At 39.9% G+C, this 15,766-nt stretch overlaps 1 long non-coding RNA gene across 1 annotated transcript; it reads right to left on the bottom strand.

Annotated features, from left to right (window-relative positions):
• Positions 1-414: 414 nt before the first annotated feature.
• Positions 415-1,792, bottom strand: LOC131509702 (uncharacterized). Its single transcript, XR_009260657.1, has 2 exons — positions 1,573-1,792; positions 415-857 (listed from the first exon to the last, which is right to left on the bottom strand). It is a non-coding gene; the product is annotated as an uncharacterized LOC131509702 (long non-coding RNA).
• Between the last annotated feature and the right edge of the window lie 13,974 nt (positions 1,793-15,766).

The following is a 15,766-nucleotide window of genomic DNA, read 5'->3' as shown; positions in this document are numbered from 1 at the left end:
TCTTACACCTTTTAATTAAATGGCCTCTACCTGGGGCCAGGTCTTTAGTCCACTGTCTTACATAATGTATCTGCTTGCATTTTTCCTTCTGATTAAGAGTAAGAAATGGTTATAGGGAGTGGAGTAGAAATATGTGAGGATTGCAACAAGGCAAAGCAATTTCATTTTTCACCTGGATGTGTCCTGAGCTTTTCATTCAGGCCAGCTGAGCTGCTAAATGCTGTGATTGATTGCTAATTCCACTTGGTTTCCCCAGCAAAACTGAAGGTAATGAGAGGAAGAGATTTTGTGACAACCACAAGGTGGATAGAAGCATAAAACAATAGTGTTCAATTTGGAGAAAGTCAACAGAAATGTTAAAAATTAGCCAACTCTTCTGGGTGTTATGGAAACTTGGAGAGTGGAAATAATAGGTAGATGACATGTGATTAAATATTTAATTAAGCTAAATACACGCCTCTTAATTCTGAATGTGTTCTGTAGAATTGTATTCCACCAAAGTGAAGTAGAGTAACATTTTTAAACAACTCTCTCTTTTGATTATATTTAATTGCTGACTTGATCAGGCTATGACACATCATCCAACATTACTCTCAAATCAAGTCACGTTTCATATCGCTATTCCATGTATCAGACCCAGTTTTGCAGACGGGATGATGCTCAGGGTACGAATTTCCCCTGCTTAGTCACCATATTGACATATTAACATTTCGCCTTCTTGATTAATTTAACTGGCTTTGGAGAGGTTTACCCTGTGGCACTCAGGGACCAACATAATTGCATCATAGGCCACTCTTGTCAATGCTGATGTTCAAGAAGATAGAAATGTGATGATGCTTTTCTGGACAAGGACAACTCTGGAAGAATGGGGGAATATCCTGGATTAGATTTTGAAGCTCAGTGCTTTTTAGTTAATGGAAACTCCTGAGTGGAGATCTAGCACCTTGTCCCATCAAGTTTTACTCCAGAAGATATTCACACAAATGCACCAATACTCCTGTTTCCAGAAGAGTATTCAAAATCACTGGAGGAATTCAAAATCACTAGATAGTGGTTAAAGAGAGATGCATGAGTAGAAAAGGTATTTAAAAATGTTTCAAAATTAAGAAGTGCTTTAAACTTTTGTGTATACATTTGTGAGCGCATTAACTCCAGATATAGAAAGTTGCCGCTATGGTCGTCGTGGTGTTTTCTTTCCTACTGGTATGCTTAATTAATCATATGTTTATTTCTCCTACTAGACTGTGACTCTTCCAGGACAGGAACTGAGTCGTAGGAAAACTGTATTGCAAGTAGTGTACTTGCACAATGTAATTGGTACACGATTACTGATTGAATTGGATGGAATTGAATTAACTTATTACTGGTAATTGTCACTATCCCATCAGTCAGCAAGCACTGGAGGCTTGTACTAGGGAAACAAAACACTGGCTGGCCCTTGGACTAGGTATTCTGTAAAAAGAAGGTTGGTTATATGATTTTGATTAAAGCTAATACTGCTTTTTTCTAAGCATAGTAATGAGTAGTTAACTGATTCTGCATTTCCCCTCGATCCCAAAGGAAACTGGGTACCTGTTATGCAATCTTCAACATTCTAGTACCTTCCCTTTTCCATAGCATAAAATAAGCTATCCCTACAGAGACCATTTATGAGTGTACTTTGTTTTAAAGCACATCTGTCTTGCAAACCAGGATTACAGGTGCTGTATTTTAGAGGGCCATTGACCTCTAAATAGTTCCAGAACACTTGACACTCAGCAACCATTTTCTTCGTGCCATAGCATGTGGTGCACTAAAAGAAAAAAAATCATAATTGCAAGGTTACAGCATAATCAAACACATGGGAATGCTAACACAATCAAAATAACTAAATAAAGGCACTTAACAAAAGAATTAAGAAGAAATCTTGTGAGACAGATGAAGTGGTCCGTGTTGTGATGAAGAAGTGGGTTCAAAGCTGAACTCTGAATCATGAGAGAGGATTTAAATTAGGCTCTTTGTCTACTGATGTGGGGGGGGCCTCACCCCTGTGGCTGCTGCTCTGAGCAATAAGCAGAGAAATAGGCTGGAGGGGAACTGAACAAACCATGTACCACTGAGGCTGAGAACAAAGGGAAAGAAACTAGAAACAATGCAGAAATGCTGTCAGTGTAACTGGTAAAACCTCAAAAGACAGAGCCACTGGACCGATTTAATGGCACAAAGAGAGAGTTTCCTCTGATAACGTGTTACCCAAAAGTAAAGAAGGCCTTGGAGTGGAACACAGTTCATCTGTAAGCCCTCGGGATCAGAAGCATCAATAGTAATCCTTGGGGTACAGGAAAGTTATGTGATTCTTGTCATCGTGTCTGCCCCTCCACCACGTACACACACACACAGAGTTTATCTCAGGGCTGGTTTGATATTATGAATTACAATACATCAATGAATGTTTGGATTTTAATCACCTTAGTTAGGATTATTCATCAATTTAATTAATATCTCTCAAAAATTCATCAAAATCTGAATAATACGCAACCTCTGGGCAGATGTCATACCTGCAAATCCTGTAAATCCTTTACCCAATTCCTTGTGATAGAACAAACTTCTACCTTGTTGTTTTTTTTTTAAACTCATTTACAGGAAATCAAGGTGTAAATCAGGATCATTTTCTTTCTTTATATTTTTTTAAATGTTAGTTTTGTTTATTTTTGAGAGAGAGAGAGGGCAAGTTGGGGAGGGGCAGAGAGAGAGAGAGAGGGACAGAGGATCCAAAGCGGGCTCTGCGCTGACAGCAGAAAGCCCATTTCGGGGCTCAAACTCATGAACAGTGAGATCATGACCTGAGCTGAAGATGAATGCTTAACCAACTGAGCCACCCAAGTGCCCTGTAGGATCATTTTCTTAAGCCCATGCACCATGTTTTGTCTCACAATCTTGAGTGGTATTGATAGCATAAAAAAAAAAAACCTACATTCATATTAGTAGATTAAAACATTACAACTGGTGTAGTTTATGTTTATTTCTTTTAAAAATTATTTTTATTTTAAAGTAATGAATTAAATGCTTTCAAGTCATATATTTCCTTTTTAAAAATTTTTAAAGATACTTTTATTTATTTTTGAGAAAGAGAGAGACATAGCACAGTGGTAAAGGGGGAGAGGGAGACACTGAATCTGAAGCAGGCTCCAGGCTCTGAGCTGCCAGCACAGAGCCCGATGTAGGGCTCGAAACCATGAACAACAAGATCGTGAGCCGAAGTCAAATGCTTAACTGGAGGCATCCAGGCACCCCTCACGTCACATATTTTCTAAAAGTTTTTTTTAATATAAATTGCAGTCCCCTCCACTTTTTCTATGTCCCAACCTTGTCCCTAAAATGTTTTAATTCTTCTGGCTATTCCTTCTACTTATCTCAATATTCTAAAATAATTGACTTGCATTACTATTTCTTCAGTCTTCAATTTCAGATATTATCACTTTATTTTTGTTATGGCAATTAAGTCCACCTTGCCTCAGTCACACACATAAATAAGCATGTAGACACACACACACACACACACACACACACACACACACACACATTCTTCCCTTTCCCTCATTCTCCCAATATAGTTTAACATTGTTTTTAGGGGCGCCTGGGTGGCTCAGGTTCATGAGTTCAAGCCCTGGATTAGGCTTCATGCTGATAGTGGGAAGCCTGCTTGGGATTCTCTCTCTCCCTCTCTTTCTGCCCCTCCCCGCTTACTCTCTCTGTCTCTCTCAAAAAAAATTAAACATTACTTTTTTGACAGGAAGTCAGGGATTACATTACCTAGTGTGTGTGTGTGTGTGTGTGTGTGTGTATGATAGCATTTTTTTCTCTTACATTTTTCCTGTGAAATTAATTAATCATTGCCTTTCCTCCCTCTATTTTCCCAGTTTCATTTGGAATCATTACTACATTTTCCAAATATTCCAACAGATCTTTCAAATGCCTATTGGTAAATTTTTCAGTTGACTGAGCAGAATTCCTTTTTTTATTTGGCCTTGATTGTTTTCTGGAACACCTTCACTCTGCAGGTGTCTGTCCCCTGCTCTGGTTTTCTTAGGTCTCCTGTGCTGTTCAGATTCTTCCTTAGCTAGATTTCATGTCCTTCTCATTTTTCATTTTCTCTCTTGTTTTTCTGATACACATCCCACAGTAGCTTCCTAAGAGGAGGATCTAAAGAGATAAATTTAAAGAACTTGTACACCTGAAAATTAATTTATTTTCACTTCCCATTCTATTGATAATTTCCCTGAGTATAGAATTCTGGATTGAAAATACTTTCCTTCAGAGGTTAAAGGCATTACTTCCCTATTTTATAACATCCCGCATTTTTATTAAGAAATCTGATGGCAGGTGAATTCTATTTTGTTATGTTTGATAATGTTTTCCTCACGCCAAAAGCTTCTAGGACTTCCTCCTTTTCTTTACCGTTTTTAGATTTTCTGATAGGTTTAAGTAGTTCTTAGTTTTATTTTATTCATTTGCTTGATACCTGTGAGCTTTTCTAATCTGATGATGTGTGCCTTTCGGTTCTGGAGATTTTCTTGTTGAATTTATTTGGAATTGTTTTCCCTTTTATATATTTTGTTGGCCTTTCTCTAAGCACTAATGGTGAAACTCCTGGGATCATCCTTTTTCTTTTCTCATATATTCTATTCTTTTCATGTCTTTTTTTCAATTTTCTGGGCAATTCCTCCAGCTTTATTTTTTAAGAAATTAATATACATGCATTAGTTTGTCTGCTTTGTGTCTATTTATTGTAAGCCCTTTTATTTCTGTTTGTTTGTTTCCCTCATTGATATTGCTTCTCCTCTCAGAGGACCTGCACCATGGCACATTTATATTTAGGTATAAATTTACATTTGGTACTCTTCTCACCTTCATGTTTGAATGACATCAACGTCAGAGCTGATAGAAGGAGGGAAAAATAAAACACAAATGTGAAGTGCTAAAAAAGAGCAAGTCAGAGCAGTGTACGTGTTGCTGAGTTATGAGTGTTCAAACTTCCCTCTTCTATGTAGTTATCACTTCTTCACATTCATAAAAATGGATTTTCCTGACAGTTTAAAAGTTAAAACATAAGAATTCATACATAATTCAAAATACATAGGAGTTTGTTACAGAATTCAGTTGCTGAAATAAGAAAAATAAAAAGAACCTAGCTGTCCCACTAATTCTATGACTAAATCATACCAAAACAAATCAAAACAAAAACATCTCCCAATGGCGGGGAAGGCTATTTTCCACGATCTTCTTGGGGACTTGAAAACACTTACGCCCTTGCCATTTCATTCCAATTCTGAGTCTTTTTTTTTTCCCCAGAACACTAATCAACAAGCAGTTACAAAACACTAAGAGAAGGAGGACAAGGTATGATACGGGAACATCAAGCTTAGACTGGAAATTGAAGTGATGGCCGTGTCTTTCTATATGTGTTGGTTTCAAGGTTCATAGCAAAAGGGTTGCCCCTGAGGTAAAGCCCAGCCATTGACTCCACCTTGTACTCGAGGAGCCACCTAGCCATAAATGCGGAGACTCCAAATGCCACACATTTATTTACTGCAGAGTGAGACCCGTGTTGCAAACCCTGTTTGGAAGTCAGCCAAACCCTGTTGTGAAATTGCCCCAGCACCAGACGTACAGATCCGAGAACTCTGCCATTTCTGATGGCCACTGTAGGGACTCCACTTGGAGTAAGGTCTCACACATGCTCCTGGTGAAGAGCAGTGAAGGAAGTGGGTTCAGTAATCACTTTTCCAAAGACAGAGGTAGTATTTTAAACTACTCTAAAGGGCATAACCAGATTGAAATTGAGGGGAGGAAAACAAACAAACAAATACAAAAAAAAATCCATTACTCTAATAATTCAGAACCAACTAGGCCACTTCCATTGTTCCCCTTCTCATTTTGGGATGAATATTCTATCTCTCATCTCTTGTTCTATTATTTTATGCCCCCATCTTTTCTTCTTCTCTCCTTTTTTATACTTTTTTTCTTTAAGCTTTTCCTCCTCTTGTTTTCTGTTTATGTCTCCCCATCTGCTCTGCCTCTCTCTCCTTGATTGATTTCCTTTATGTTTCATTCCATTGCTGCCATAACATTGATATAAAGATCCAATATAAGGATCCTCTATCACTCTTTCCTATCTTGTTTGCTCCTGTCACTAAGGTAACAAAAGAGCTGTGCAAACAAAACACAGCATGATCTGAACCTCATAGTGTTTTCTTTTCTGATCTTGGAGAGCACCCTTCTAGAATGTGAAAGCGGTATGTATTCTGTAGTCCCTCACTTGGTAAGGAGAAATCTGGAAGATGAAAAACGTGGGGCTTTCTTGCAGGTTTCTTGTGCAGAGCCACTCTGATTCCAGCTCCTGCCGTAATAAGAAGACACATGGCAGTCCATAGAGGTTTTCCCGGAAAAGACCTATAGTCACATTGTAGCATCCCTGGAAGCAGTGGTAGTGCCATCAGGTGATGGCAGTTTGTGTGCCGGGAAATAGCTGTCTACATGTGCAACCATGTGCCTGTAATTCTCAGTGCTTGTGTGTATGTGTGTGTTTGCATGTGTGTGCATATGCCTGTGTGTGTCAGTTTTGTATGCAGTTTCCCTAGATGTATATATAATCCCCTAAACCTTGCAATTAATGGTGTCGACTATCTCAATAAAAAATCCCATCACCGTTACATCATGAGTTTTTATGCAGGTAAAAGTGCATCAAACAGTACAACTGAAAAGTGTTCATTATATGCCCAACACATGTCAATGTACCAGGAAAACAAATCTCTCATCACACAATATCTGTCACAGAGTCAGAGACAATAGGACCTCACCTCCTGGTAGGTCTCATGGCATGACTGGTCATAATATGTCACTCTTGCCATTTTCCTCACACAAAACACCCTTCATCTGAGGCTCCACAATGAGTCCTCCCAAGTCACTCTAGTCACATTGGGTACATTAAGGTGGAGAAAGAGAATCTCACCAGTGTGATGGGAGAATCCCCACTTACATTTGTGTCCATCTGCCAGTGGAAAGAGGGGCTTGATGTAGTGTGAAGAAGGCTTTTGCAAGTAAACAACTTAAGGTAGCTATCCTAAGACAGTATAAATATAAACAGTGCCAAATTATGATTTGAGTTCCCTTTAGAGGCTAAATCTTGTGAATTGTGAAGTACCCAACCGCTACTTTTCTCAAGGTTCCACTTGTAGTACATCACTTTTAGCCCCATCACAGAAACAAATGAACACAGCATAGTAACATATTCACATCTGAGAACAGGAAACTGAGGAATGGAGCCCTCTCCGGTCTCTCTCAAGTATGTGTAGATTCTTATTGTGATGTCAACTCTGACCATCACATGTGGTGACTCTGCTTTCTGGCATTTATATTAGTGTCCCTGCTAAATATCAGGACTGGCCCACCAAACCTGGCTGTGGGCCCTTTTCAGTGCAAACCAAAGCTCAACATCTTCCTAAGTCCATTTTGAATGCATGAGATTTGTTGGGCAGCTGGTGAGTAGGGAGAGTGGGAAGTTGATTATGGGTAAAGTATGATGAATTGTTCTATGGTCTTCTGCTAGCAAGATACCAACCTTACTCTCTGATTCTCTGCAGTTCCCAGAAAATTGCAAGTAAACAACTTAAGGCACAAGATGTGCCACCCAGGACAACCACATCCATAAAGAAAGGAGACCTCTTCTGGTTGCACATCAGGATGCAACCTCTTACTGTACCAGAGGAAGGTACCATGGAAATTTACTAAGTTGATTAAGAATAATTTTTTTTCATTCATTGTCCTGTACTACCAGGACAGTATAAAATGTCGAGGCAGGTGTGTCAGTGATTTCAAGGCTACAAATTCAAATTCCTTAAGTCAATCATAGTACAATAACTATAGAAATTAAGAAGCATTTCTATATCAACACAGGATCCATGTTGAATAGTACACAAGTTTCTAGTACAGCGTTAGCTACCTTTTGAACAGAGCTCAATATCGATCTCCCCGTGAAAGAGTGTTTCCAGATTTTTTGACTATGGTAGACATGATTGACAAAGGTTCACTTAACATAAGATTAAGGGAAATGTTGAGGTTGTTTTTGGCTAACGTGTGTCCCTAGGAAAGTCATCTCAGTGACAGAATTGACACTGGATATGTGGATACTGTCAGTACTCTCTCCCTCTAGGTACCCAGCAGCCCAGATGCATGACAGGTACTCTACAAACAGGAGAGATCAGGGATTGTTTGAGTGGTGCCAGGAAATCACCTATCTTTCCTCATATTTGAGAACAGTATAATTGTGGAGGTTGTCAGAAGAATGGAAATGGAGTATATCTGGGAAGGGAGGAGGAAGGGGAACACGAAATGTGAGTTGCAAGGAGGGACCTAGGCAAAGTCCTGCACAGTCATGGGGACAGTGAGCGCCTGGAGGATGGGCAGGATGACACAGGCTTCATTCCTGGTCATGGAGATAACCTGAGATGGTACAAATGAGTGTTAGATAGGAGACACACTCCTCCCCTGAAGTTTCAAGGGCTTGAGGTCTGGAGGACTCAGAACTGAAGACCCATCACCCTTTAGCCAGGATCCATCATTCCAAGAGCAGAGGGCCACAGGTTCTCACCTCCACTAACTCTTCCCTGCCCTTTTCAACAGCTACCCAAACATGGTTGATGCCCTGTCCAAAGGAAGGCAACTCCAAGGATGGCAAGGATTCAGAAGAAAGGAGCAACGTGCTGCCTGTAATTCATCTCCTCCTCCTTTGTGTCTTGCACAAACTCTCTTCTGCCATCCATAAGCAACGCTTTGGAGCCCTCCCCATTCAATCCTTTTATAATCCCCATGCTGATATACCTGGCTTCATGCAGGCAGTGATGACTTGCATATGTAGCTTGTATGTAACCTCTCTGCAGAACCCCTCAGTCCCTTTCTTAGTGTCCCTCTGGACACTTAGTGTCAGCATGTTACTGCAGCATGAAGTCTGGAGAAAATGTCCCAAATGGCCCAGAAGGGAGGGGGTGAAGGAGTCAGCAGGGCTGAGCCCAACTTGTTGGACCTGTCTCAGGAAGTGGGGATCTACCTGGGTTCCGTCACTGTGTGTTTCCTGCCTGAATGGATCTTTTCATGCTAGATTCAGCTCTTCCCTCCATCTCTCAAGAAGCACCCCTTCGCTCAACTTATGATTAAAAGCAGGGTAAGCAGGTTTGCTGTCACCAGAGGAGCAAATGCAAATGTGGTGAGTTTGTCATGAAAAGGGTAAGGAAACCTGGGCACACATTCTCCATCTCTGCATAGCTTACATGGCAATTCAGGAAACCCAGCCAAAACCTGGGATGCTGCCAGGGCTTGTGACCACAGAGAGGAGACAAGATTAATGCCATAATCCCTGTAGACCCTGAAGGATATCCTGAGCACATTCCCCAAGGAACCTCAATCTAATCTATACAAGGCCATGAAATCCTGGGCTATCATTCCACCAGCAGCTGCTGAACTTCGAAGGAGTGCTGTGGTTGCCCGTAAGGGACCTGGGGGGCAGGAATCCAGGAGACATATGCACTGTATTCTAGGAGAAGAGAGCCCCAGGGAGTTGTGCTCCCTTAGAATTTTCCTGCCCTTAGAATTTTCCAATGTCCACCTTCCTCCCAGGCTGGACCACAGGTGAGCCTTGTTTCCATTTGAAATGCATCTCTACCACTGACCTCTGTGGCCCTGGAGCAAACTAGAGGCACACAGCACAGCATGCTTGAAAGTGGGTGGTTTGAGGCTACTGTTCAATTTTTGTCGTTGGAGCCCTCAGCATAGTAGACAGAGAACCAGGTTCCCTTTTCTCACAGTCCTGGATCTGGAACTCTCCCGTGGCCTATATTGCACTCCTGCCCTCTGCCTGTGTTCTTCCCGGGACCCTCGTAACTTCTCCATATTTGTCATAAAGCCTGCCTCTTGTTCATCTGCAGAATTCTCCTGTGAGTGTGCTCTGTAGATCAAGTGTGGAAAATCATGAGGGGCAACATGAGAGAAAGACCTGATTCAAATTTCCTGAGACTCAACTAATGGATTAGAGAAAGTAGCAATCCTTGATGGTTAGGATGGACACCTGAGTTTTAAAAGTGTGGTTGGAGTTTAAGGATAACACTTGGAATATACCAAAAGCGCAAGGGAGGAATAAACAAGGACAGTCATCCATGCTTGTTGAAATTGCTACCACTAAAACACCACTCTGACGAATCTCTTCTACCATTACTAGCTGTCACCAGGAGTCCACATTAAATTACCCAAGAGTCCAAGACTAAAAGCCTCCTCTATGTAACAGTTTCACTTTTTAAACATTGTTGCTTGAAAGTCCTAGGCATATCACCTATGTACACTTTTCATCTACATACTGTGGGCCTGGTGGGAAGCATTCTTGCCAGGGAAAAGAAGGAAAACGTTGATTCTAGCCTGCCACATATGCCCATGCGATTTGTGGCATCCTGATTTGAATATCAGGACTCTCTCTGTTCCTCTCCTCCTTTCTGCAACTTTAGGGATGAAAGGGAGCCATTCGAGCAGGAACCAAACTAAAATTAGTCAGGTTTTTAATAAAAAAGAAGAAATACTTCTAATTTGTGGTCTGATATGTATGTAGCTGAGACATCATCACTCCCGTGCTCACCACAAGAGAAATGCAGAACAACCTGAAAATAAACAATTCCTAAAATTTACAGAGAACTGATCTCACAGGGCAAACTATCATTGTAATAATTGGAGAATTATTGGAGAATAATTGGAGAATAGGTGAATACAGAAGAGTCAGAGATTCAGGAGCAGAGGCTTCTGCAGGAGCAGGGATCTGGGCTGCAACACTTCCACTCTGAATGATGAATTTCTGAAGGCTCAGTGTGCACACGATGCGAAGGGCAAATTTCCAGGGGCCCAGAGGGTGGGGCCTCCACACTTCCATGGTTTACCTCCAGTACCCCTCCACATTCTCAAGGTGAAAGTCAAAGAAAAATCCTTCAAACTTTGGACCAGGGAGAAGAGAATCAACCATTCCAAAACACACCCAGTGCCCTCTGTTCTCTTTAAGGAAGCCTTCATTCAAAGAAAGTGTCTCAGCAGAGCAATCACCTTGGGTGCGACAGGAGCATAAGTGGCCTGGGGAAAGGGAATGCCCAAATCTAGTCACTCCAGTTTCCATGCAGAGGAAGGGACTCAACTACCTCTTGAATTCTCTCACCCCATGGGAAGGAGGATTCTGAGAAGCACTGTCACTGTCAAGTCCCAAGGACACAGGCTCACTGAAAGACTGAGGTCTCATCATAGAACAATACGCCCCCTCCCCTATACATTTCTGCTGCATGAATAGGGATTTTAAAAATCCTGTATCAAAAGGGGATTTTACCTGAAGAACTCCAAGTCTCAGATGTTATTGAAGATGTATCAAAGGAAACCCAAAGCACACAGGAGAGACAAAATAAATAACAGCAAAAATCCTTCAAACAAACAAACAAACAAACAAACAAAAAACAAAGGAAATGGTAGCTTGGATATCTATCCTAGCAGTGAACTGAGAACATAGTTTAACTCCTAGAATATAAAAAACTCAATTAGAGACCAACTTATTTGAGTTGGTTTTGCCCAACACCTTATGTTCAGCTTTTAATAAAAAAAAAAAATTACAATGCTTATTAAAAGTCAAAAGGCAACAGTTTGAAGAGACAGAGCAAGCACCATAATCAGATTCAGATTATGACAGAGAGTAGGGAGTTATTAGGCTATGGATTTAACATATAATTAAAACCTTAAGGGCTGCAATGGAAAAGGTGTAATTAGCCATGTGAGCAGAGAGATGGAAATTCTACTGAATGTAAAGTAAATGGTGGGAATAAACACTATATTAGAAATGAAGAATACTTTAGATATGCTCATGGATAGCTGGGGACAGGAATGAAGAAAGGATCTGTGAGTTGAAGCCATGCCACTGGAATCTTTACAAACTAAAGAAGAAAATAATGACAGAAGGAAATGTAAAGGAACATCCAGGAACTATAGGACATTGTAAAAATTGTAACATCTGTATAAAGAAAACAGGAAAGGAAGGATGGGAGGGAGTGAGGAATGTGGAAGGAAGGAACAAATGAAAGAAGGAAGGAAGGAGGAAGGAAGGAAGGAAGGAAGGAAGGAAGGAAGGAAGGGGCACAGAAAAGATTTCAAGCAATTAGCGCTGACAAATTCAACATGTATGAAACCACAGATCCAGGAATGTCAGAGCAAGAGAAATACCAAGTGATCAATACCTTTGTAAAGCATTTGCAAAGGGCAGTAAATCAAGACAAAAAGGAAAAAAAAAAGCTTGAAAGGAGACAGAGGGGAAAAGTCCTATGTGTAGAAGAACCAGTATGAGTTATTCTGGATTTATCTTCAGCAACCATGCAAGCAGGAAGAGAGTGGGATTAAAGTGTAGAAAGAAAAAATTAATTAGATGAATTCTGAATCAAATACATTTCTCCTTCAATACCGCTGCAGACATAAAGTCTTTCTAATATAAATAGAAATTGGAATTGCCAACATTAAATGTTCCTTACAAGGTATCTTAAAGAGGGTATTCAGAGGGAAGAATAACATATATGTCAGCAACTTGACTCCACACAAAGAAAGGGTTTTAGAGAAAGGAAGAAATGAAGGTAAAATTGTCCTTAGGGTCTTATTTTTCTTCTTTTAAGCTGATTTAAAGACTCATTTCTTAATATAATAATTGCAAAAATAATTTTGATGATAGTTTATAAATAATGAAAATATATAACAAATTTTGTTCAGTGATGGGATAGAGGAATTGAAAGAATTCTCTTTTAAAAGTACTTGTTGCCCTAACCATGAGGAAATAGTGTCGCTGGATGAAGAAGGAGGAGGGAGAGAAGGAGGAAAAAAAAGGAGAAGAAAAAGAAGCAGCAGCAGCAGGAAGAGAAATTTCAAACGTTTTCCTCTAAATGGAAATGAAAACATACAACTCCTGAAAGTGTGTGAAATGAAGTGAAAGCAGTTTTTAAGAAGAAATTCACTGCACTGAAGGTATGTATTAGAAAGAAGACTGATCTGCAACAATAATCTTAGGAAAAGAAGAACAACATAAACCCAAAGCAAACAGAAGAAAGAAGTAACAATTACTGTAGAAGTTCAATGAAGTTAAAAATGGGAAGACAATAGAAAAATCAAGAAAACAAAGCTAGGTCTTAGAAATGAAATGAGAACAAACAAAAATTAGTAATAAATAAAAATTTGGTCGGGGAAATGACATATTCCCTGATGAAATCTATCGGATCTATACCAAAGCTGAACATACTCGAAATTTCCCCCTTTCCCATGTGACCTTTAGTTTCTACAACCACAATGCAGACATGGATATGTGATAATGCTTAAATAACTTTTGAGTAGGACTCCAATATCTATACATTAGACCTCACTAAAAGGTGAAACTTTAGTGATTCAAAGGACACCCCACACTCTAGAGAAAACTTTACAGTTCATAGAGCTAATGAGAAACATTGTTAGTGTACATTACAGCTCATTTATAAGAAGATAAGGAACTCCATTTAAACATGGACAAATGAGTGCCAAAGATTATTCTCTGCAGAAGGTATTCAGAACACCATTAAGGACAGGAAAATGTGTCCAACAACCCTCGTCATCAAAAGCCCAGAAACCAAAACCACCATATATACTTTCATAGCCACAGTATAGCTATAACCAAAAAGACGTGCTGAGACTGTCAGTGAAACGATGGAGAAATTGAAACCCTCTCACCTGGCTGGGTGGAATGGAAAATTGTAGTCACACTGGAAAACAGTCTTGCAGGTATTCAAATAGGGACATAGGGACTTAACTTTGGACCCAGCAACTGCACTTTTCTAAACAAATGAAAGATATGTCCACACAAAAACTTGTCTATGAATGTTCACAGAAGCTTTATTCACAATAACCCCAAAGTGCTAACAGCAGCAAATGTTCATCAACTGAGGCATGAATAAACTGTCCTGTATCTGCACAATGAAATATTATTCAGCAAAGAGGGAATGAAGTGCTGACCTATGTTACAACACAGGCAGACCTTTTCAAAGGTTCAGAATTTTATAAAACATTTTTAATAATAGTCTTTGTGAAAATATAGAGCCTCTCAAACTTCTAGAATCAACTTTATCTTATACAGTGCACATTTTTTCATTGTAGACTACCAGCAGATTACTTATGCAATACAGAAACACATGACTTGCACCAGAATTTGGAGTTCTATGAAGACAAGATTGTATATTTGACACTGTCACGCTCATAAACAGTCCAGTTTCTGAAGTAGTGAAGGTACCATGAAACAGACATTACTCAGTGAAAATTTGATAAATGAGTGAATAACGTGATTTAGGTGCTCCTACTCCTGCATGGCACGTTCACACCATTGATTCCTCAGTCCGATTCTCCCTTGAGGATCAGAAAGATGTTATAGACTTTCTCCTTCATTCTCCCAGGTGCATATGTGTGTAGACAACCCAAAATGTTGCAGGCAACATCCTATGTTTTAGAGACCCCTTGAATACCATGTTTCACCCATTCAACTTAAACAGACCTCAGGGATATAATAAATGTTTTGACCAACGAGGAAAAAGGAATTGATCTGAAAACAGGCCAGAACTCATCTTAGAGTTCCTACATCCTCCCTACGTTAGCATTCTTGCAGGTGTAACTTACAAAACAGAAACTCTGTGTTAATCATTGTCCTAGCACTTTCTTTTAAAAGACCATTCATATAGAGCAAAGAGTAGATGTCTGCAGAGTCCAATTCCAAATGGATCTCTGAGTGGAAGTGCTTTGTCTTTGCAGGAATGACCATATGTACCCATTGCTCTTCTAAGATGGAACTGGAAATGGGACCCTTTCCAGTTCTGCAATGGTCTTTCACTTTCTCAGTCCTGGAGATATCTATCTTGGCGGGATGGGGTAGGATTTGCTAACACAGTCCAATATAGGGAATGAACCACTGCTTGAGTCACAGAAATGTTAGGGATTTCCCGTCCAGGTACCCACAATTCTCCAGGACTGGCACAATTTTTGAAGATGATGTTAACTTACAATCCTCTCTGAAGTTGTGGTGAAAGTCCTAAATGAAAATTTCACAATCATAGAATTAATGAAGCATTGGAGTTTCATCACAGAGCATGTGTTCATTTTTATTCACATTATCATTCATTCTTGTCATGTATCTAGGTATCCAAACACTAATATCATAGTTAACACACATCATATCGGGTTCTACATTTTCAGTTAACATTCAAAGTTATCTCCTAATGGGGCACCTGGGGGGCTAGGTCGGTTAAGTGGCCGACTTCAGCACAGCTTGTGAGTTCGAGCCCCTCGTCAGACTCTGTGCTGACGGCTCAGGGCCTGTATAGAGCCTGCTTCAGATTCTGTGTCTCCCTCTGTCTCTGTCCCTCCCCCTGGTTATGCTCTGTCTCTTAGAAATAAATAAATGTTATTTTTTTAAAAAAGTATGTCAATCTATAGTCTTCTGACTTTTATCATCCCTATTGAAAGGTCATATCTATTGTACCTTTGAAGATTATTGGTCTTTGGTCTATAGCTGTATTTAAAAATTTCTCTGCCTTAGTTCTCAGTTCTCCAAGGATAGATATGAATAGGGAGCCTAAAGATTAGAGAAGAGACATCTTTGGGAATCATTAGCATAAAGGGGAAAAGTAGGAGTAATGAGGGGTGAATGTTAGGGACAGTATGAAAA

Source organism: Neofelis nebulosa, chromosome 4, assembly GCF_028018385.1.
Source record: "Neofelis nebulosa isolate mNeoNeb1 chromosome 4, mNeoNeb1.pri, whole genome shotgun sequence".
Lineage (NCBI taxonomy): Eukaryota > Metazoa > Chordata > Mammalia > Carnivora > Felidae > Neofelis > Neofelis nebulosa.
This window is presented reverse-complemented; position numbering and strand designations above follow the sequence as displayed.